The sequence below is a fragment of the Microtus oregoni genome, unplaced genomic scaffold, assembly GCF_018167655.1.
Source record: "Microtus oregoni isolate MIOR12 unplaced genomic scaffold, Mior012 000017F_ref0000208, whole genome shotgun sequence".
In the NCBI taxonomy this organism is placed as follows: Eukaryota; Metazoa; Chordata; class Mammalia; order Rodentia; family Cricetidae; genus Microtus; species Microtus oregoni.
Window position 1 is genome coordinate 11,037,851 of NW_024543076.1, and position 23,861 is coordinate 11,061,711.

The 23,861-nt window shown below is 44.8% G+C and overlaps 1 protein-coding gene across 1 annotated transcript in view; it reads left to right on the top strand.

The window, feature by feature from the left end:
- The first annotated feature begins 13,686 nt into the window (after positions 1-13,686).
- The window catches only part of Mob3b (MOB kinase activator 3B), a 168,960-nt gene continuing 158,785 nt past the window's right edge, over positions 13,687-23,861 (top strand). The window contains exon 1 of the mRNA XM_041667533.1: positions 13,687-14,002. The gene's annotated coding sequence lies outside the window, so the exon portion shown is untranslated. The remainder of the gene's footprint in view (positions 14,003-23,861) is intronic.

Sequence of the window (23,861 nt, forward strand, 5' to 3'; positions counted from 1 at the left end):
CCCAGCACTCTGCACAGAAGAGTTTTTGCTCAATGCTAAGAACGTTTGATCCACTTCAGCAAGACTTTGTCTCTGATTTCCATCAAATAGGCACTGCTTTCTTTCTTTTTTTTCCCCTAGACTCTAGCCCTTCTCTAGGGAACTAAGGAAAAAAAAAATCTTAAAAATTTTTGACCAAATGAATTCATCTGGCAAAAATAACCTCGCTACATAAAATAAACTCTGGGGTTTTGCAATAGCAGCTCCTGCGAATGTAAACAACCCCAGGGCCTACATGAGCTGAATCACTTGCTGAACACTAAGAGTCCCTGGCCCAATTCTGCAAAAATAATGAACACCTTCTAAAACTAAGGGTCAGTGCCTGGGAACTAGAGGGAGCGGGGGACAGAGGCATCAACAGCAGGACGGAAAAGCTCACGGCCAGACACTGAAAATGCCGGCTTTGCCAACCTATTGCCAGGGTGGAGAGGGCTGGACGTGGGCATGACGACCTGTGCGTTCCCTAGGGAAAGCCAGAGAGCGAGCACTCTCATGAAGTCACAGGAAGCCCCTGCAGGTTTCACCATGTGCTCTGTTAACAAGATAATGGTTCCATTGAAACTTTAATAACACACTTGGCCAACAGAGCCCACACGATCATAATAGCCGTGTACCCAGTCCTAGTTCTTCAAGCATTGTGGTATTGTGTTCTTTCTAATGAAGCCCATGCTGTTCTAATGCACTTACACTGAGTTTAGGTACTAGAATAATACTTGATATATATATATATATATATATATATATATATGAAGTACAATCATAATTTTTATTTGTAAAGCTCTCCTTCAAAGTATTTTCTCCCTTTTCAGGGGTATTTAGTTTCCTTTTAAGTGGGAAGCACTTTGCCAATTCCATGTCTTAGGATGACCAAAACTTGGGGGAGATTTGGAGAAAAGAGAGAGTTGTTTTTCATAAAGGCTAGGACCCTCTGAAGCATTTGCACTATTCCATAAATGTTGGTAAGATTGGGGTAAATCTTCTCAGTGTATTTCAGGTATGAAGAAAAATCATAGTCATGTTAACAACATATACACTATTTGGGTACTGAATAATGGCCAGGTGCTAGGTCCTTATGGATAATTTTACATTTAACTTTTATAAGTGTAAATACCTAATGAGGGCTGGGTAGTCCAGTAATTCCAAACAGCATGCTGGAGAACCAGAGAGCGCTGAACCCTTCATCCATACAAGGCCAGTGCTGACAGCATGGAAGCCCTCTGGAGAATTGCAGATGTTGGCCCATCACACTTCAAAGCAACTGGAATGTGATGGCAGCAGACCGTGACATCAAGCATGCACACTGTGACACAGAGAAGGATCATGCTCGCAATTCACCGGCAAGCCACCTTCCTCCAACTTCTGTCCAGCCTCTTGGAAGGTGCCATCCACACGTATAGCAGGTCTTCTCTCTCTTCCCCTCAATTACTTTCCTAAATATCAACCCTCCCTAAAAATATCCCCACAGGCACACAGTTCTATGGGGGGGGGGCTTGAATACCAGCCTCAGTACTCCCTCAGGGCTCATAATTGGATGCCTATGGCAGGAGAGGATCTGAGGATTAAAAAAAAAAAATAACTCTAAAACGTTATCTCTGCATCTTCTTTATTTTTCATGTGAGGGGGAAAAGTGGAATGAAGGGGCGTGGAGAAGAAAAAATAAGGGGAAGAATGAGGAGAAGAATGAGGGAGAGTAAGGGGAAGAAGTAGAAGAAGTAGCAAGAAGAGGAAGAGGAAGAGTACTGGGTGTGATCTCCACAAGGTTTCTAGTTTTTACAGACATAGTTGGAAAATTCCATAGTCAAGGACAATGATAATATGTATATCAAAATCACAAAGAGGGCAGGTAGAACCTGGCACAGCAGCACTCTGGAGGAGGGGGTCTGACCCAGGAATGAACCAACATTCAAGGGGAAGTACCTGACATTCCAAACCATTGGACAAAGTTACTAAACATTCCTGAATCCTGGATTCACCCGTTCTCCTCATCTAATCTCTTTTGTGAGAGCTTTGGGGACACCCAGATTTGTTGGTTAGCAAAGGTGGGGCATGCTGCCTTCCTGCTCAGTGCCTGTCTTCTATAGAAATTTCTATGTGGTCTGTTAGCAGGTAGTTTTGTGGGATTGTCTCTATGTAAATTTCCCTGCTAGAACAAAGAGTAAATGCCACCACTCCAAAGCCTCGTGGTGTCGGGGAATGGGGCAAAGTCACTCCATTGCCCACACAGAAGTCGCACTGCTGAGATGTTTTGGGAATGAATCCCATTTCAAAGGTAAGAATCATGACTTCACAAGGTTTCCACAGATATGTCAGCAACTTTTCCAAAAGACAAGTGTTCTCGCAGTCTGTAAAATGGTTGTCCCATAAGTTGTACACTCGTGGGTTTGCCTTTATGATTCTGTCAGCTGTACATTTACTGTCTAGTCTTGTGGGCGCTGATACAGTTCATTGGTACCAGTCTCTTAATACAATCAAGTTGACATTCAAGACCAAACATCACAATTGCACTGGCCACACCATAACCTAATATGCTATGCTTCCTTCCAGGTGGAGAACAATAGCTAATCCTCTTCTAGCTAACTTCAAGAGGAGCACAGTCCTTATTTCTAGTGACAGGAACTGAGATTCCTCGAGGGGCTGGCCAAGACTCTTGGGTAGCATAAAACAGCAGGATCTGGGGAGCTTCCGTTGAAGATTCCCTTGAAGAGAAAAGAGTCATCACTCTTCTGTTTCCTTCCAGGCATGTTGAATCCACACAGAGGGTTTTCTCAAAGAAGTTCTGTGCAGGGAGTATTTCTTAGAAGAGTCCCCAGCTCGCAGCTGGCGCACGTTCCAGGGCCTGCCTTCTCCGGAGCCTGGGCTTGTTTCCCAATGGGCCCCACAGCAGCAAACTCTTCCTTTTTGAGACAGAGCACAGGATGCTGTTTATTTCCAGGAGTCTGTTGATTTGGATTCCCCATCAAAGCAACCAGGACAGGTTGTTTATCTGGGAAGCAATTCTAGGAACTGGGAGAGAGAGAGAGATCAGGCTGACTGGAACACAGAGGAAAAACTGAGGCTTTTCTGCTGAATACATTTGTCTCGAAGGAGTTTGGCAAGTGGCCATTTCATGCGAGTGGCGCTAATTTTGCTTTGGTCTTTAAGAAAGGCAAGGATGCCTTGTCTGCTGCCCGACTTTGATTTCCCCCTTGATTGTCCCTGAGGGCGTTAGTCTACCTCACCACGGCAGCCACTCTGCTTGCTCCTGGGTTGAACAAGCTTCTGCAGCTGTGGAAACAGTCTTGTAACAGACAGTGAAATGATACCCGATGTGCACTCGAAATCCTGGAAGCCAGCCATTTCACAAATGCCCTGGAATCAGAAATGCGTTGAAAGCTGTGTACAAAGCCCCAAAGATGTTTACTCCACCAAGCCCTACTCCCAGAACACTCCTAGCGGTCTTACAGGGCTGGTGGGTGAGAGAAGACACAAAGTCGTGAACCTCAGCACCAACAACCTGCAGGGTAAACCTTGAGCAAATCCCCCGAAATCCTACCTACCAAAGTCATTGGGAAGATTAAATTGTAGGTGACAAAGCCCAGCACAGGCGCTGACACATGGAAGATGCTCAATAAGCATTAGCTCTCTACCTCCATCAGCAAAGCCTTTAGAACTACAATAGATGTGGATGGTCTTGGGGTTGGCGGGTGGGGTCTTTCCAACTCTCAATGGTTTTGAGATTTCTCCTATAGGCTAATTGTATTAGAACTCTTTCCATAGCAAGTCATCGGCATCCTACTCAGAGTAACCAAACCACAGGATAGTAGACTTTTCAGCTATTCCCAGGCGCTACTCGGTATAGAAGTTCCAGCAGTGTCTTAGCCATGTTTCTATTGCTGTGAAGAGACACCATGACCACGGCAACTCATATAAAGAAAACATTTATTCGGGGTGCCTTGCTTAAGGTTTCAGAGGTTCAGTTCATCATCATCCTAACAGAGAACACAGCAGGTACGGGCAGACGTGGTTCTGGAGCTGAGAGTGCTACATCTTGCAGCCAACGGGAATTTGACTGAAAGCCACACGGAGGGAAATTTGAGCAAAAGAGCCCTCAAAGCCCGCCCCCATAGTGACGCACTTCCTCTGACAAGGCCACACCTCCTAATAGTGCCACTCCCTTTGGGGATTATTGTCTTTCAAACCACCACAGTCGTTAAACACTCTGCTTGTGTCCCTTCAGTGGCTTCTCTTGGTCTCTTCTTTTCCCATAGTAGTGGTAGATTTCCTATATTTGAGGGGGGGAATGGGAAAGGGGAGTGGGGGAGGGAGAGCTCCAAGGTGCACCACTCTCGGTCGGTGAACTCCGTGGGTGAGATATAAATACCCAGAAGGGAGGACTCCTTCAGTTGGTCCCACCTGGATTGTGACAGACACTGTGCCTGAAAGCGAGGAAGGCCTGAAGTCGCTGCAGCTTGCCACACTGCACGGTCTGGGGCAGCATGTTCCTGCCAGGAGAGGGTCTAGGGAAGGGTTATAGCGAACACCAGCCATCAACCCAAAGTAAGAGGCAGGGCTTGAGGTGGGAGAGAAGAGGGCTTAAAAACTTCTGGTTGATAAGAATGGCACCCTGTGGGGCTGGAGGGCTGGCTCAGTGGTTAAGAGTACTGATTGCTCTTCCAGGGGACCCGGGTTCAATTCCCAGCACCCACATGGCAGCTCACAACTGTCTGAAGATCCAGTTGCAGAGGATCTGACACCTTCACACCAATGCACATAAAATAAAGTTAAATAAACCATAAAAAATATTTTTTTTTAAAAAAAAGAATGTCACCCTGTGCTGGCTAGTTTTATATCAAGTTGATACAAGCCATGTTGGAAGCAAGAACCTCAATTGATAAAACACACCCATCGTATTGGCTTGTGGCAAAGCATACGGTGGTACATTTTCTTAATCGATAATGTGGGAGGGCCCAGCTCACTACTGGCAGTTCCACTTCTGGGCTGGTGGCTCTGGGTGCCACGAGAAAGCAGAATGAGCAAGTCATGAGGAGCAAAGCCTCTGAGCTCTGTTCCTCCATGGTTTCTGCTTCAGTTCCAGCCTCTGGGTTCCTACCTTGCCTGCGTGCTTGCCCTGACTCCCTTCAGTACTAGAAGGGTTACCTGGAAGTGTAATCAAACTCTCCCCCTCCAAGTAGCTTTTGGTCATAGTGTTATATTAGAGCAACAGAAATCCTCCCCAAGGCAGCCAGCCCCTAAGGTCACGCCAGTCTGGGGAGGCGGGATTCATGTACAGCTTCTGCAGGGCCAGCAGAATCCCAGAGTTCCACCCAGGCACTGAGTGTAGCCTGCCCTGCGCTTCTGAACAGAGCTGTTCTGGAACAATGGGAGTAGTCAGCACATTCATCTGGTGTCAAACAAAGCCTGGCTGTGTCACCCTCTTCCCCTGTGCCCTCCTCCGAGAAGTAACCAGCTCTTTAGGAAGAGAAACAGGAAATGTCATATCAGGATAGTTCGTACTAGATGTCTTGAACCAAATGATCTCATAGAGACTTTTTAAATTAACTACTATAAAAGTATACTTTAAAACTTTCAAGATTTTTAATTGCATTTTTATTTCCTGTGTGTGTACTCATAAGCACACAAATGTGCATGCACATGTTCAGTGCTATAGCACACATGTGGAGGTCAAAGGACAAGCTGTAGGAGTTGGTTCTCTCTGTTTACTATATGGGTTTCAGGTCATTGGGCCATCAGACTTGGTGGCAAATGCTATTCCTCTACTGAACCATCTCACTAACCTTAATTGAAAGTTTTTTTAAGTAAAGAAGCAGAAGAAAAATAAAATAAAATTACCTATTTCTATCACCTAAAAAAAAACCTTTTTATCAATATTATGTATGTACTTGTCCTTTTCTATGTAGTAACAATGTAGCATTTTTAAATAGCAAAAGTAGGATCCTACAATACTCACTGCTTAATAACATACTTTCTTGATGTGTGGTGTATATCAAGAAAAACACCAGTTCACTAGATTTTTATTCATTAATTTTTTTCGCGGGGGGAGGGGAGACAAGTATTTTGTAGTTTAATTTTAAGATTTAGTGTGTGTGTGTGTGTGTGTGTGTGTGATGAGTGTTAGTGCCCACAAAAGCCAGCTCCCCCTAGGGCTACAGCCACAGGCAGTTGTGAGCTGAGCAACACATGGTGCTGTGAGCTGCACCTGGGTCCTCTGGAAGAAAAGCAAGAGCTGTCTCTCCGGCCCATTGTGCTTTTGTTTGTTGGTTTTATAATTAATTAGTTTCACCCAGGGTCTTTCTCGGTTACTTTTAGTCACTGTGGACAAAATACCTGACACAGACTGACTAAGTGAGGAGCAGCTTCTTGGGGCTGAGAAGGCAGAGATAGCACAGTGACTTTGTGGGGAGAAGAGCGTGCTGCGAAAGTCCCTGGAACTCATGAACCAGAAACAGAGGAAGGAGCCCAGAACCCAAAACAAGTGTAGCCTGGCCATAGGGACCTGTTTCTGCAATGAGGGCTTCCCAAACAGCACCACCATTGGGAGACTACTTGTTCAAACTTAGGGAGCCCAAGAGGGACACTGTAGATTCGAAACCTTCCAAAGTCTCACTGTGTTGCCTGGCTTGGTCTCAAATTCCTGTGTTCAAGAAATTCTTCTATCACAGACATGCCCCATACATGGCTGTTCATATTTTTTAATGGCTGCTTAGTGTTCCATTGTCAAACTATACTAAATGTATTTAATCCAGCCTCTGGTGATAGATATTAATTTATCTGCCAGTTAAATCTAGTTAGGAAAGGATTTATTAGGCGTTCTTTATGAGCCGGGCATCAAACAAACAACAACAAAATTTAGTAACTAAAACCAGAACCATAGTTTTACAAATAAATAAATAAACTAATAAAACCACTTAGGTTTTCTTGCTCCAGAGTCCTTGGGTTAGCTGAGTAATTCTGCTGATAGGCCTCAACACAATTCAACTAAACTACTTGTGATGTAAGGAGCGGGGGGGGGAGTAAAGGAAGTGGGTATCAGTGTGTTCTTTCAAAAATACACAGAGGAATGGGGAAATTGAAAGTAGCATAAAAGAGGGGTGGCTGGCACACACACCCCTCAAAGGAGGAATTTTTTTTTTTTTTTTTTTTTTTTTTTAGTTTTTCGAGACAGGGTTTCTCTGTAGCTTTGGAGCCTGTCCTGGCACTAGCTCTTGTAGACCAGGCTGGCCTCAAACTCACAGAAATCCGCCTGCCTCTGCCTCCCAAGTGCTGAGATTAAAGGCGTGCGCCCCCACCGCCCGGGTAAAGGGAGGAATTTTTTTTTAATATTTATTTATTTATTATGTATACAATATTCTGTCTGTGTGTATGGCCAGAAGAGGGCGCCAGACCCCACTACAGATGGCTGTGAGCCACCATGTGGTTGCTGGGAATCGAACTCAGGACCTTTGGAAGAGCAGGCAATGCTCTTAACCTCTGAGCCATCTCTCCAGCCCCCAAGGGAGGAATTTTTAAAGAAAATCACACCATACTCCTATGTCATAGCTAAGAAGCCTGGATGGACAGGAGCCGTGAGTGGGGGAGGCAATGGAAGAGGAGTTGGTATAGTGTGGGATACACAGGATACTCCCTTGATTACTGGCTCCCAGTGATGCAGAAAACCCCACTCACAGACCGTAGGCATCTGGTGTCATTGGTACATGTTCACAGTTGTGCTGGCAGACAATAGGCATTAGGTAATATAAATCAATCGTTTAAGCCATTTCAGACCATGACAATAGGCATATGTTACCTGGTGCTTGCACTGCCATTACTTCAGGGCTTAGGAGGAGCCATGCACACTTATTTCCGTAACCCAGAGTTCATTACCATAAATTCTGCCCTCACAGATGCTTCCGTGAAACAGGCAGATTAATCTCTTGAGACTCGTGATTAGTCAAGGGTCTTGAAAACGGAGCGAAAGAAGAGAAAGAATAAGTGTGGCCTTGCTGCTGAATACTTACTAGGCAATCACCTAGATTTGTGAGCTTTCTTTGCTTGAGCTAAACCTTCTTGAGAAGCCTTGCTGTTTGTTCTTAATCACCCAGAACAATTACAATTAGTATGCTCTCAACACTGGGTAATCAAATTCTAAGCAAACACATATATGATAAAAACTGCTGTTCAAGCAGTTTGACCGCAGGTCCACTCAAGTCAGTGATGAAGCAAGCGTGTTCTTTACGTTTGCTCTGCTGTCATCTGACTGTTAGGAGGTTGCCATGGTGATCCTTTCCCAATACTTTTTGTTCTTTGGGGGGGTGGGGGGAGCTGCAAGGCAGTGGTTTGGTAACAATCTTTCTCAGATTTTGCTCACACATCATTGAAGGCCAGTGTGTCATTTCTCTTGTTAAAAATGTGCAAGCTGGAAAGGTTCGAGATAACCTGGGCTGAGGCAATGGAAATTTATTTAACTTGCACCAAACGACTTGAAGATGCTCTCTTTTTGTTGTCAGTTGTTGAAGACAACTGACACCAAAGGATGGTGAAACTTCTGGTCCAGTGTGCCTGGAACGTGTGTTGGAACATGTGAAAGCGTGAGTCCTATGCTGAGAAGAGCTGGTGACATTTCTTGAGCACCTATCAGGGGACAGGCGATGGCTGAGCATGTTCTCAGCCATTAAATCCACACAACCACCTAGAATATTATCACAGTTTGCGGTTTCAGTTAGCTAGAGATCCAGCCAGGTTCAGTACACAACTCTGGTCTCTCTTCCCCTTGAAGGCCACACCACCTCGTGTCTCTGGAATCTTTCGGGTGAGGTGAGCACATTCCTTCTCCTTCTCCTGGAAGAGCTTGCAGTTAAGATTCATGGGTCCTCTCCCTGTATCAAATTCCTTAGTTATATTCCATGCAAACCTAGAAAGGACTCTGAAGCAGCCCAAGGGCTGACCATGTTGCAAATTCAGACAAATATGCATCTGTGTTCTCAACACATGGGGCAATCATGGGAAGAAGAGCTGGATGCAGTGTTCCAGTCTTTCTCGTCGTGTTGGGCACGTCACTTACCATCCCACCTGGTTTCTTTCTCCATGAAAAGGAAACGATAGAACTCACGCTTGCTATGCTAACTTGTCTTCGGTTGCTGTGATAAATACCATGACCAAAATCAACCTAGAGAAAAAAGGGTGTAATTTCAGCCTGCACTTCCTGACTGCAGTCCATCACCAAAGGAACTCAAGGCAGGAATTCAAGCAGGAACTAAAGAAGATGCCGTGGAGGAACAATGTTTACTATCTCATTTACTGGATCCATGCTCGGCCAGCTTTCTTATACAGCTCAAACCCACCTGCTTAGGCATAGTGCCGCCCACAGAGGAGAGTGTCCCCCACATCAATCATCAGTCAAGACAGTTTCTTATAGACGTAGCCACAGGTCAATCTGATCAAGATAATATTGAGATTTCTTTGCAGGTGACTGTTAACTGTGTCGAGTTTACAATAAAAACTAACCAACACTTGTTCAAAGGTCAGAAATAGGTCAGTTACCGTCTCTGCCAACTGTTGCTCTTTTCAGACCTTATATATCTAAGGTCGTGGTTCTCAACCTGTGGGTCAAAATCCCTTTGGGGGGTTGAATGACCCTTTTACAGAGGTAACATGTCAAATATCCTACATATCAGATATTTACATTATAATCAAACAGTAGCAAAATTACAGTTATGAAGTAGCATGAAAATAATTTTATGGTTGAGGATCACCACAACATGAGGAGCTATATTAAAGTATCACAATATTTGGAAGGTTGAGAGGCACTGATTCAAGGTATATCAAATTGTGCTCTAAACCCCAAATTATGGGCCCAAAACTACCCTTTTAGAATGACTGAAGTAGAGGCTGGAGTAATGGCTCAGTGGTAAAGTATATTGTCTGCTGTTCCAGGGGACCCAGGCTCAATCCTCAGTACCCACATGACGGATCCCAACTGTCCCAGGAGTGCTACACACACCCACATGCACCCATAGATGTAAAACTAAAAACAAAAAAAACCTGAGAATGACAGTTACGTCTTTTGACAATATTTACCCAGCAAGAAGTTGATGTTGCTCTTGTACTTCTCATTTTTTGAGTTACCACCTCAGATCACATTTTAGCAGTTACTACAGGTGACCTTCCCCACTAACCATTCCCAACCTCTTGACCATTCCTCTGGTCTTCAGTCATTTGGGATCCCAATCCTTTTTACTTAGCTACATGACCAGTTCTCCAAACAACTGGGCTCAAAGCATCGTTCAACTTCTTTTCTGCCTTTCTCCATCTCTGTTTAACTCCAACCAATGACTCCCATTTCCAAGCTCAACTCAACTGCCCCACCCCTAAGATCTGCACAATCCCTTCCATGCCGTTCCATTCCCTTTCTCCAAGCTCCATAGACAGTTCTGGTTGGTCATTTCTTGGCTAGCCTAACCCCATCATAGTCTTCTTTGCTCAGCTGCTTCTGTGTTCCTTTGTCATTCCTACTAGATTATAAGCACCTTTAGAACAAGATCCAGGGCTGCCCCTTGCCATGGGTTCCAGCCATTGCTTCAGCCACACTGCCAAGACTGTTTATGCTGCCTTCTAAATCTTGGCCTCAGGCAACTTACCTTCATTTTTAAATCTATGCTCACTCACCTGAACCTAGTATATAGATGGCTTGTGAAAATTAAATGAGGCATTCCATGTAAAGTCCTTAACAAATACTTGCCACACTTCAGGTGTGTGGTAGAGATTAGATACTGCGATGTTTACAGTCAAGCTGACTTAACGAGTTTTTATTGGGTGTTATGTTGGTCTGCTTGGGCTATCATATGAAAACACCATAGACTAGATGGTGGAAGACAACATCCTGAGATAGCCGTTCTGGAGGCTGGGGTCTGGAAGGCGGCAAGGCTGCTGCCTAGTGAGGGGCCTCTTCATGGCTTGCAGATAGCTGCCTTCCTGGCATGTCCTTGCTTGGTGGAGAAAACACTCTCTTGCTCTCTCTTATTTGCTCCTCCACCACTTTCTTTTTGTTTGTTTGTTTGTTTGTTTTGTTTGTTTGTTTTTTCGCGACAGAGTTTCTCTGTGGTTTTGGAGCCTGTCCTGGAACTAGCTCTTGTAGACCAGGCTGGTCTCGAACTCACAGAGATCCGCCTGTCTCTGCCTCCCAAGTGCTGGGATTAAAGGCAGGCGCCACCACCGCCCGGCTCCTCCACCACTTTCTGTTCATCATAGTCTTCCTCTTAGTCTTCCTTCCTCTGCCCTAATCCAATATTAGAGCCTTGCCCATTCTCATGACCCATTCAGTCCTCAAAGCCTTATCTCTAAACCCTTCCTCTTGAGAGCTGGGTCTTCAGGAGATGCTTTTCGAGGAGACAGAATTCAGTCCATTGAAGGGACCTGTGCACTAAATGAAACAGTCTAGGCACATAGCTATGAACAAGACAGACAAAAGTCCCTGTTTACATCCTTTCTCCTGCAAAAAAGTAAGTTGGTATTTATAGACACAATTGTGCCCCCCAATTCCATAGTGTATGGTTTGTTTTTGTTTTTTGTTTTGTTGTTGTTGTTTGTTTGTTTTTTTGTTTTTGTTTTTTCGAGACAGGGTTTCTCTGTGGCTTTTGAGCCTGTCCTGGAACCAGCTCTTGTAGACCAGGCTAGCCTCAAACTCACAGAGATCTGCCTGCCTCTGCCTCCTGAGTGCTGGGATTAAAGGCATGCGCCACTACCACCCGGCCATAGTGCATGTTTATAACCTGTGGCGAGGGGGCTGGAGAGATGGCTCAGTGGTTGAGAGCGTTGCCTGCTCTTCCAAAGGTCCTAAGTTCAATTCCCAGCAGCCACATGGTGGCTCACAACCATCTGTAATAAAGTCTTGTGCCCTCTTCTGGCTTGCAGGCATACACACAGATAGACTATTGTATACATAACAAATAAATAAATAATAAAAAAAATAACCTGTGGCGATATCACATTACAATGGGAAAGGGGAATTCAGTTGCAGATAGGACTGAGTTTGCTAAACAGCTGACCTTCCCATGAAGAGAGAAACCTGGCTGGACCATGTTCATCATACAAGATTATATATTTTTTTAAAGATTTATTATGAATGTTCATGCATGTGTGCCTGCATGCGTTTATGTGCACTGTGCACGTGCAGGGGCCTGTGGGGTCAGAAGGGAGTGGGGTCTGATCTGCTGAAACTGGAGTTATGGGTGATTGTGAGCTGCTGGTAGTGGGTGCTGGGAATCAAATTCCAGTCCTCTGGAAGAGTAGCAAGTACTCTTAACTACCAAACCATCTCTCAACCCTGCTCCTGCTGGTTTTAGCCTTTAAGTTTCTGGCTTATTTTCTCCATAGAAAACTAACATGAGGAGGGAACAAAGTGTGTCAAATGGCAATTCATTATACGGAGAAAACTGGGGCAGGGCGTGTGGGTAGGGAATGGAAGCCCTCCAGGTAAAGCACCAGAGGGAAAAGGTCATCTCTTGAGCCCTGACTTGACAGGGAAATTGAGAAGACCATTCCAGGCAGAGTGCTTAGCAAGTACTAAGGCCCCGTGGCAGGAGCTTCCCAAACATTTGTGTGAGCCTAGAAAAGCATCAGACAGATAGAGACGTTTGTGATGGAGAGGCTAGTCAGAGTGAGAGGTGGAACTATTCTGTGTATATAATAAATGTGTGTATATATGATATCTATGGTATATACACATATTTCCACATTTATAGGAATATGTATATATATGTGTGTTGTGTATGTATGTATGATATATATGTGTGTGTGTGTGTGTAGTAGAAATTATGGAACACAATATCTAGTCATTTTATACTACCCAATCAGTATGCATTAAGATGTTTTATAAGAGAATAAAGGCATATAAACAAATTCACTTTATTTTTTCTCAGAAAGTCAGCTCATGTTTGAAGACATCTGTCCTGAACTAAGAATACATTTTAATAGCTGGTTTACTCTTAACGACCACCTTGCGAGGTAGGCATGACTTCCAAGCATTTCTTTTTCAACCATTTAAAGCAGTTTCTAAGGTGCGTCAGGCAGTCCAAGTCATTTTACAACAGTCAAAACATTTTGGAGAATATTAAATCCTTTGGCCCTTTCTGGGCACCTTCAAAAAAGTTTTTGTGGACTTTACTTAGGGATTCTTTTGATGTAAGAAAAAGCAGGACCAAAAGCAGCTTAGAGAGGAGAGAGTGTATGCGGCTTATGCGTTCTGATCATACTCCGTCATAAAGGGAAGTCAGAACAGGAACTCAAGGCAGTTACCTGGAAACAGGAACAGAAGCAGAAGCCATGGAGGAACGCGGCTCTGGCTCGCCTCTCACGGCTTGCTCTACCTTCTTTGTTAGACACCCCAGGACTACCTGCCTCAAATTGACACCACCCACAGTGGGCTGGGCCCTTCCACGTCAATCGTCAATCTTTAATCAAGAAAATGTTGGACAGACTTACCAATAAGCTATCTTATGGAGGTTTTTTTCTCTATTAAGATTTTCTCTTCCTAGGTTCGTGTCAAGTTGACAAAGTCCAACCAGGAAAAACATCATTTCTAGTCTGGCATCTTTCTACCTACGCTGGCCAGCGGATCAAAGTAGAGAGACTTAGATGGCACATTGTCTCGGGCCTTTGTGGAGATAAAGGATCCAAAGGGCAGCAAGACTCCTCTTGCGCCCACGAAGCTGCCTTTCCAGAGGAGGCCGCCAGGGGACTCCGCTCTGCGCCGAGGAACTTCAGTGGCGCCCCGGCGGGCTGCGCGGCGCGCTCGGTGCATGTGAGGGCCGCAGCGGAGCGGCGGCGGCTGCGTCTGGAGTCGCGCGTGCTGGCCAGAAAACCCCTCGCGTGGATCTGCCAACTGTCGCTGCTCGTGCCGGAGGAGCTCACTCTTTTTCTCCCGCTCCAGCTGCAGCTACCCGCGCGAAGGAAAACAGTAGGGCCCTCGGCTGAAGGTTAAAACCCCACGGTAAGTAACCCTTCCAAGAGCGGGCAGGCGGCTCAGTCCCGCAGCTTGCCGCTCCGGATTGTGCCCAGGAGGACCGAGGTGCGGGGCACACCTGAGGCGGATCAACCGCGCTGACGCGGGTACTCAACCCCCGTCCGCGAGCTTCCGGGGTTGGAGTCTGGTTTAGACCGGTGCGGGCTCCTTGGCTTCTCTATGCCTCCGGGTACGCACTTCCCGGGCTGGAACACGAGTCCAATTCCTAACCAGGGATCCTGGGCTTTGATTTAAAACACCCACTCCACCTCCTTTCCGGGTACAGATCTCACCCCGAACCCTTTCTGAATTCCAGATACGGGTAGAGTGCGCGTTGGCCTGAGGCGGTGGGAAGAGAAACTTTTTACGAAAGTGCATCTGTGCCGGGGGGACGCGGAGCAGCGTGGGGCTGCGTGGGGCTACAGTTCACCGTCTGGGGTTGTCCCCAGGCTACTGATGCCTCGTGAAGGGAGGGTCTTTAAGAACAAATAAATCTTGCTTAACTTTTGGGCCAACAACTGTCAAACATCTGGAATCGCAGCCCCTCCCTTTCCTGCACTAGAGAAGGTGAAAACTAAAACTTTGCTTTGATTTCTCCTCCCCAGCATGGACCCCCAGAGCTGAGTGGTTAGTGGTCAAGAATGGCTCCCGCCTCCTGAAGCGTGGCAGAGGCGCTAGACCACCCGGGGTCCCTCCCAACCCCCTTTGAGACCCCTCTGTAAGCCTTCCTCGCAGAGACGCGGCGACAGAGCCATTCTCATCTTTCCGGTGAATGGCCTTTTGTTTCTCCACGGTTCCACTATTGTTGCGCCTCTAACATCTGGTGGGGCTGCAGCGGAGAGGAAACCCCCTTTGACCGCTCGCGGGCCTTCGTCGCCGGCCTTTGCGCGGACTCGGGGTCAGGGATCCCCGCCGCGGAAGTAGGGGGATCGGGACTGGGCTAGGCCGCCCCACCCGGGGTTTGCGGTTAGAGGGCGGAGGGAAAGTTGTTTCTAACTCCGCCTCTGAGGCTGCTTGTGGCCCAGGGCGCATTTCTTAGATCTTATCCCCAACGAATCCCAGACGGGTGTCAAGCAGAGTTCTCGAAAGCCAGGAGATGTGCGAGAGGGTCCAAGGGACTTCCAGTGGTTAGCTAAGCGCGTGTGGATGGCCCATAACAGGGCGATGGGCGCGGGCAGGGCATCTCATCTGGACGGAAAGTTCAGGGGTGGCGGATTCTCAAGGGGCAGGCCCTTGATCACGGATGAGTGGAAACTGAGATAAACTGGGAAGGCTAAATACGGCCTGGAAATAGTGGTGTCGCGACTAGCTGTGAAATTTTCGTGGACTCCTGACTTCATCTACGGCTCCAAGTTTAAGTCCCAGATTTCTCTCAGCGATGTAGAGAAAGCAAGCCAGACTGCGCAGTAATGATGGCAAAGGCTGCCGGAGCCCTGGTCTGGCCTGAGAGCAGGTAGTTTGGGGTAGGCCCTGGTTGTCCAGAGGGGGCGCCTGTTAGATAGACTCTAGGAGTCGAGTTTCCCTGGAATTAATTAGGTAGGTGCTTAGACATAGTGCTGTTAGCGACTGTGGATTATTTATTAAGAAATGTTACAAGAGCTAGTTCCAGGACAGTCTCCAAAACCACAGAGAAACCCTGTCTCGAAAAAACCAAAAAAAAAAAAAAAAGAAATGTTGATGGGACGGGGAGATGAATGGGATCGAGACGCATGATGTGAAAGACACAGAGAATAAATATAAAGAAAGTTTTTTAAAAGGGAAGGAAGGAAGGAAATCTTGGCAAGAGCAAAGTTGCCTTCCAAAGCCGGCAGGAACCAGAACGGTTTCGCGAGGGTCGGCGAGAGCAGGTCTGTTTGTACACACCTGTAGGAACCACGCTTCTTGCCAGCCTTGTAGTTGTCCCGTTGCCAGTTTTTCCTGTGGGGTTCTCAACCTTAGTCTTTCTAGGAGATGCGATTTTCTGGCTTCTAAGTTTTGACTTATCTCCCCTCCAACTCAGAGGAGGAAGGAGGTTTTAAATGGGGCCCCCTGTGACCTCTGAACCTGTTCTACGTCCTTGCTCAGAGTGGGGCCTCAGCATGTTAAACAAGCGCTCTGCACAGAGCCGCAAACACACAGTCCTGGTTCAGTTCTCGGCCCTGCGCAAGTCTAGTTTGCCCTTTTCTAACTTTCTTTGAGAGATTGTTAACTCAAGAAGAGACTGTGGGGAGAAACTTTCCCCGCGATTTCTAGATCTTGCCAATGGGTGCCCGAAAAGAAAACCAGCAAATTTTCTGAAGTGCTCAAAACACTCTCTAAACGTTTTATAAAGGTAGGGACTCACAAGGTGAATTTCTCTGCAATTTAACAGGAGCAGCAGAGTAAGAAACAGGACCTGCCGAAGACCTGCTTGGGTTCTGTCTGCTCCGGGAGTACCAGAAGGCATGATTAAAGTTAAAGGCAGGACTTGGCCCCACTCTGTCAAGAAGCAAAATCCAATCATTCATTATACAGGAAAATAAGTGTACTCAGTAATTCTTTAGTTTTAGAACCAAAAGGCTTCTCCAAAAACTTACTGGAGGAAAAACAGAAAATTCACAGGTGAAAAGTTAAAAACTCTGTATGTCAAGCTCCAGTGAATATCAGTGTTATCTAATTCTTCCCTTGGAATCCGTATCTGGAGACATAGCAGGGCTGGTGCACTTCTTGGGCTGTTGAGGACTGCAATATTGTTCATAGTAAGCACGTGCCAGTTTATCCTCTCCCCAGCAATGTATAAAAGAAGCTACACTCTTCTTTCCCTCGGGCTTGGCATTGTCTTCCATTTCTGACCTGTTGATGGGGAGAAAGATTTTATCTCTGCCTTCTTGAGCACCTTTTAAATCAAAAGTGAGGGGAAAAAACCCTTTTTATATTGTCCACTAACATTTCTTTTTTTTTAAAGTTAAGTTTTGTCCAAAACATAACAATAAATAAAAATAAAAAATGAACTGACGCCTATGAGAGCGTCAGGAGACCCCTGCCCTGGATCAGGCGTACAGATAACGGACTTGGCAGTGTTGACAAACTTCTAGAGAGCCCGCTAACATTTCTTTATGTTTGTTTGTGCCCTTATACTTTGTGGTGCAATTGATCTCCTTTGATAACATGTACTCCGTGAAAAGAGTGTGGCTCTAACTTCTTTCTGTCCCTCTCTGTCAAACAATCAGTCCTGACTCTCCTCCTCTTCTTTTCTTGAAGGGTTGCGCCTCACACAGCTGTGCCTGTTCTCTGCCAATGAACTGCATTCCCACCCCACTTAGCCAGCTCTCTTCCCTGGCATAGAGCAAACCCAGGGCCAGGGCAGGGCAGCAGCTATATTTTACTTCAGTAGCTTCTGCCATCTCGGTAGAGCCCTCATAGAGGTCAGACGAAGGCATCAGAGAAACGAATGGGAAATACTATGTCTGTGTGTTGCTTTGCAGTTGCATGTCCTGCCTCCCTCCCCACTGCCACCATCCCAGTCTAAAGTGGTATAATTGATGAGCTGTTACACCAAATAGATTGTATTGCTCATTTTATTGTCTGATTCTTTTGCTGGTAACCTAAATGCCATAATCCACAAATTGTTTTGTTTTGTGGTGTTTTTTTTTTTTGTTTTTTTGTTTTTTTGAGACGGGTTTTTTTGTAGCTTTGGAGCCTGTCCTGGAACTAGCTCTTGTAGACCAGGCTAGCCTCAGACACAGAGATCCGCCTGCCTCTGCCTCCCGAGTGCGGGGATTAAAGGCGTGCGTCACCACCACCGGGCACTTGTTTTGTGTTTTTAATTTAACATTTCTTCTCCCTTTTCCACTGAAATTTGTCTTTTGTTTTACCGAAGGGCTTTCCTTGAGTATACTGTCTTGAACTTTGCACTTGAAAGGTCTTGAGCCTGGAGAGTTTAGCAACATGCAGGTAATAGCCTTAACATACAGCTAGCGTTTCTGAGTGCATCTGAGCAGTCATTTTCTGTTTAAATTCTCGCCTGAAGATGAATGATCTGAAATATGACGGGGGGGGGGGAGGAGAAAATTAATTTAGTCAGATGATAAGTAAAAACAGAAGAGTAAATAGTCCAGGCAATCTGGATACAAAGTAACTTTAAAAAGGTAAAAGTGGTCAAAGTTCCAAGTGTTATTGAAATGGCTAATTTACTTAACTGACAGCAAGTAACTTTACAACTAGGGAAATCGAACATGAATGCAAAAGTCTCCTATAATGTGACTCCAGATATTCACTCTAGGTGCACGGGTGAAGGAAACCACCCACTAGGAGAAACTGTCACTAATGTCTCCAGCATTTTCTAGGCCTTCCCCTGACCCCCTGCTGCAGTTCTGATGAGTCGATCAAAGCGTCTTCTCCATGCTAGACAAGTACAGCCTACTACTGAGCTACATCTGCTTTCCTATATCTTTAAATATAGAAACCAAACAGTATATTCCAGACATGATGTATGTGCTGCGTTGGAGTCACAGGCTCTCAAGCAGTAAGGAGGAGCTTAACGATCAACTGATTCAACCTTCCAAATTTCACTATGGACCTTCCATACTTTTAGAACAACAACTTACCATTCTTTAAACTGGGTCATTTCAAAGAAACCAAACTGATAAACGATCTCAACATTTTTTTTTCCCCTCTAGAAAGCAGGTGATATAAGAAAGGAAAGGTTTGAGTCTATAGATTGGGTATAGGCTGTTAACGTGGTGAACGTTCATAGAATAAAAAACCTTGGTAGCCCAGGAGATGGTTTGTTGAAAGGTCACCTTTTCAAACCTCCTCTGCTCAATATCTGCTAACTTACTGTCTGGGTAACTTTCTGAGATGGTACTTAGAGGAAAGCCAATAGAAAATGGCCAAAGGAAAGTGGAAGAGAGAGATGGAAAGGGAACCCTGCTGCTTTCAACCTGGCTTCAGTACTTTCTAAGAAAATTCCTGGTGTCACCCAGGTGCTGATTAACATGGCTAAGTGTTGCCTCTTCTTAAAGAGGTGAAGGTGGCCTCAGAGACAGCAAACATTCCCTGGAGGGCCAGTCTGACAGAGGACACAGCCACGTCACACACAGCACAGGCGAGCTTAAGATCAAGCAGGAAACTATAAAGGGAATTACAATTCTGAAAACATACCCGATTGTATTTTGAGTAGTTTTTTGAACTTGTAAAGTATCATGAAACATCTTCTCATTTCCGCTCCGACGATCTTCCAGGCACACAGACTGTATTTCTTAACCCACAGGAACTTCTTGATTTTGATGAAATACTTGTTCAGTTCCAGGTATACCCTCTGGAGGTGCATCGGTAGGGGGCGTTCTATCTTACTGTCCTCCTCGTTCTCATCCATGAAGCAGTCTTGGGCTCGCCACATTTGCTCAAAAAGTGCCATCCCGATGTGTTCTAGGCGCTCCCTTAAAACAGGGAAGAAGTACCTATTCTGACTGAAAATATTTAGTGCCTGAATAGATGCAAGATAGAAGACCTCCTTCAGGTCCCTTTCCACATGCTGGATGTGTGGAAGAATTTCTTTAGGGAACGCAAAATCCTGGATATCTTTTAGACATTTTAGGGGAGATTGGATGACGCTTCCCAGAAGTCTCACACTTTTCAAGGTTGCACTGTCCAGGTGAACACAGCTCAGAGACTGGACGGGCATGATGAACAGAGCCACAAGGACCGCTGGCCATAAACGCTGTGGGCTCATCTCAGCCTTGGTGCCTCAGGATTTTTCTCCCAAAGTGAAAAAAATCTGTAACACCCTAGATTGATCGTGGTGTTTTGCCTACTCTTTCAAGGGCTTTTATACCTGTTTATCTTCAGTGGGAGGAGAGTTCTCTCTTAGATTTCCCCAGTCTTTTGCCTCCAGGCATTTTTTTTTTTTTTTTTTTTTTTTTTTTTTTTTTTTTTTAGTGAGCAGAGCATTACTATAGGTTCCCAGCTGACCCATCCCAGCTCTGAAGAAGGGTGTAGCTTAGTTGTAGGATGTTTGCTAAACATGTGTAAGACCCCAAGTTGGGGAAAAAAAAAATCACTCAACTCATATCAAAGGCATAATGATCCTTCGGAAAAATAGATTTTTGTACCTGACCCTATAGTCAAATTTTTATTTTTGTTGAATTAGTCATTAACCAAATGACTGTGATTTCTGATGACTAGTTCACTAGCATTAACATAATTTAGCTTTTCCCAATCTTGACAAATTAAGCTTTGTATTTTGATATTTTCTTCCTTCCTTCCTTCCTTCCTTTTTTCCTTTCTTTTTTCTTAATTTTTCTGAATCTCAAACAGGATGATGAGCTGAGTTTGTCAGCTTAGCATAGCTTTAGAAAATACAGGATGAGGTTGGCTCAGTTTTCTGTTGACATTAGAAATTAATATTTTACACCTATCCTTTCCTTTTTTTATATTCATCTCTGGGTTGCCTTTCGTATACCTGTATCTTAGCAGTCTCATGATGGGGTGTGTATTTGGGAATATTTTTTTTTCTTCATTAGTTTCTCTGTTGTCATGCAGTTTCTTTTTTATACAGTTTAGATACAGATTTAGATTAGATATAGTACTTAAAAACTTTCTTCATTCTCTTTCCTTCTTACCTGGTGGTTCTGGAATCTGGAAAGTATTTTGTTCTGCCTATTTCTCACCCATAAGGCATTTGGGTCGGAGGTCACCCATTTCAGCCAGCTAGCTCATACCTAGGTTGCTATGACCATGCTATGATTGTAGTCTGTCATCAATGGCGCTTACTTTGTTTGAACAAATAATCTTTGGATTATGGTTGAACAAATGGATTATTTTCTTTAAAAAGGTAAAATAGTATGACTTAAAAACACCCTAGCTTATTTTCTTATTTAAAAAAAAAAAACGGAAAGGAAATTGATGAGTTTTCTATTGAAATGGAAAGGAACTACAGTTCCATAGCAATAGCAGATTGTGATTGAAATTCTGGCTTAAGATTTCTTCTTAATCATTTGTTTGCATCAAAACCTAATTGTGGATGACGTTTTTTTAAACTGTTGGTTTTTATGGACTGGCTTCTTGAAAGCAGGAAATATTGCAGATGTTCCTCTCTGTACTCTCTCTATAGAAATTCTAATTTCACATACAGTTTCTCTGCATGGCTGATTGTCAAAAACAAAATTAGGAAAGGGGGCTCTTTTATATAAGATTATACATTGATTTTAATCATTTGATTGTCATAGGGGACAAAATGATGGTGACACTGATCAAAACCTGCACTGTCTTTGACTCAGTAATCTTTTTCTCTTAATTTCTCCACCCCCTTGCCCGATCTTGTAGCTTTTTACCCAGAAACACGTTTGTGCATATCTACAAACATCTGGGATCACACGTGCACACTGTGTCAATGAAGTGCAAAGCACCTCTGAGGGACCCTGCTTTCTTACACAGCTCCTCTAATTTCCACCTAAAACGTCTAGTTCAAGCAGCTCCAAGTAGGGCTGCCTATCATTTGGGGCTTTTGCAAGGCCTTGCCTTCTTTAATTATCAGTTTTTGAAGTAAATAAATGGTTGTATAAGTGTTGATCTCTAACTTAAAATCTTCCTCTCCAAGCTCTCCAGTTCTGTGGACTATGGTGCTCACATACTTCATGTTATATGTATATAGTGCTAATCTACTTCAGTTATGTGTATATGGTGCTCATCTACTTCAGTTATGTGTATATGGTGCTCATCTACTTCAGTTATGTGTATATGGTGCTCATCTACTTCAGTTATGTGTATATGGTGCTCATCTACTTCAGTTATGTGTATATGGTGCTCATCTACTTCAGTTATGTGTATATGGTGCTCATCTACTTCAGTTATGTGTATATGGTGCTCATCTACTTCAGTTATGTGTATATGGTGCTCATCTACTTCAGTTATGTGTATATGGTGCTCATCTACTTCAGTTATGTGTATATGGTGCTCATCTACTTCAGTTATGTGTATATGGTGCTCGGTGTACTTTGCACTTGTTCATCTTGCTCAGGACACTTCAGCTGCATGCAGCTGCCTTGCTGCGGTAAGACATTTCTTCCCATAGGTGAAGAAGATTCTAACAGATGGGGAAGTTCTTTGTGGTTTTCCCCCCACCCCCACTATGAGTAGCTTTGTTATTTTTAAGCTCTCTCTCCCAAGTCCTCTCCCTTTTCTGCCATTCATCTTGTATCCTTATTTATCCAGAACTTCATTTGAAGGGTTTGGCTCATGTGACTCATGACCCAGGTCCTGTAGGAGGAGGAATACAGTGTACTTACTACCTGATGTCAAAGAATTTACAATTACAGGCTTGTACTTGTGGGTGGACCTCATTCTCTGGGTGCTTCTAAATGTCAATCTGTGCTAATATTGATAGTGCTCATGACAAAGAGGAGAGGTGGTTGGCATGTCTCGTGCCCTCCTCTCTCTGGCCATCGGGTTTGCCTGATTTAGCAATAAACCTGCTATCTTTATATAGCAATATAAAAATATATCTTGGAAATATACCTGCAATATTTTCAGACATGTCGGCACTAAGAGAAAACCCTTTCTTCCACTGACCTAAGATCCAAATTTAGTTTGCTCTCTCTCTTTTATCTGGCAACCTCACTGACCAGGAGAGCGCCCATTGATCTCTGAGGGAACTCAGGGAGGCCGCTCCTTCTTCACGAACCCTCTCCTCTGCCTTCTATCTTCTGAAAGCTGCACTTAGCTTTGTTTCTCAATGCTGGCATCACTTGTGCAGAGATGCAAACAACCGTACTTGCTCCAAAAAGGACGCACTCACATGTAATTGCTAATTGCCCTGCTAGGAAACATTATTGGGTCATCAGTCCCTTGTTGAGGCCATCTGATTACACCTCACAGTCTGAACACGGGAAAGGTTATCGAGGAAACACTGGTTTCCTATCTCTGTCCCCTCTGCCATCAGCAGGATGTGCACTGACGTGCCAACCCTGCGCCCACGATGCTTGTTATTATTTCCTAACATGCCCTGAAGTAGTTTTTGTATGGAGTGTTGTTTTCACCAAAGGGAGCACCATTAACAGTGGTTATCTTGTTATCAGCTCAACTTCGTGAAGTCCCTTCCGATTATAATAAGGCTAACACTAATGAGCAAGATGGAATGTGTTTGACAAATAGAAAGAAGACATTTCAGGGGAGACAAGCTAGTTTGGGTTTACCGTAGGGCCACATGGCCTGTGAAAATTTATGGCTTCCTATGAAAGGACAAGTCTCGAGTCTCGGTAACTTATTGATCATCCTTGTTACTCAAGGGGCTGAGCATGAGTATATTCCAGTTGTTTTGGAGGTAATTAAACCTTAAGGCAGTATGCTTCCTTACACTAGGGCCTGACCGTGGACGGTGTTTATTCCAGAGCGACTCGTGAGCTCTGCTGGGTCATTCCACTGCCTCCCTTCCTCGTCAGCCCATCGCAGGATCCTCTGTCCCTTCCTTGATCGAGCTGCTCTTCACTTGCACCCGTTGAAAGGGGTCAATGACTACTATACCATTCACGATATTGGCACATTGTGAGATTCAATCCCTTTGGGAAAAGTGAGGCCAGGAAGCACCTCTCCGCTTAGCTTCTCATCATGCTCCCCCTTCCCCGGGACGTGGTAGTTATCAGTCTGCTCCATGGCCTTGGCTGTCTTTCTTCTGTCCAAACACAGGTCCATGATGGCAGGTGCAACAGCTATTGCTTGGTTGCTGCCTTTTGAATGGCCTGCAGGAACCCCAGAAATTGAGAGATCCTAACCACCCCCTCTGCTTCTTAAATTGCTACAACAGGGTTATCAAAATGGCAAGGGCATTGACACTTCATCTCTAGAACTACCTGGTGTCATTTACAGGTAATGGTTTTAAAACAGAGATTGA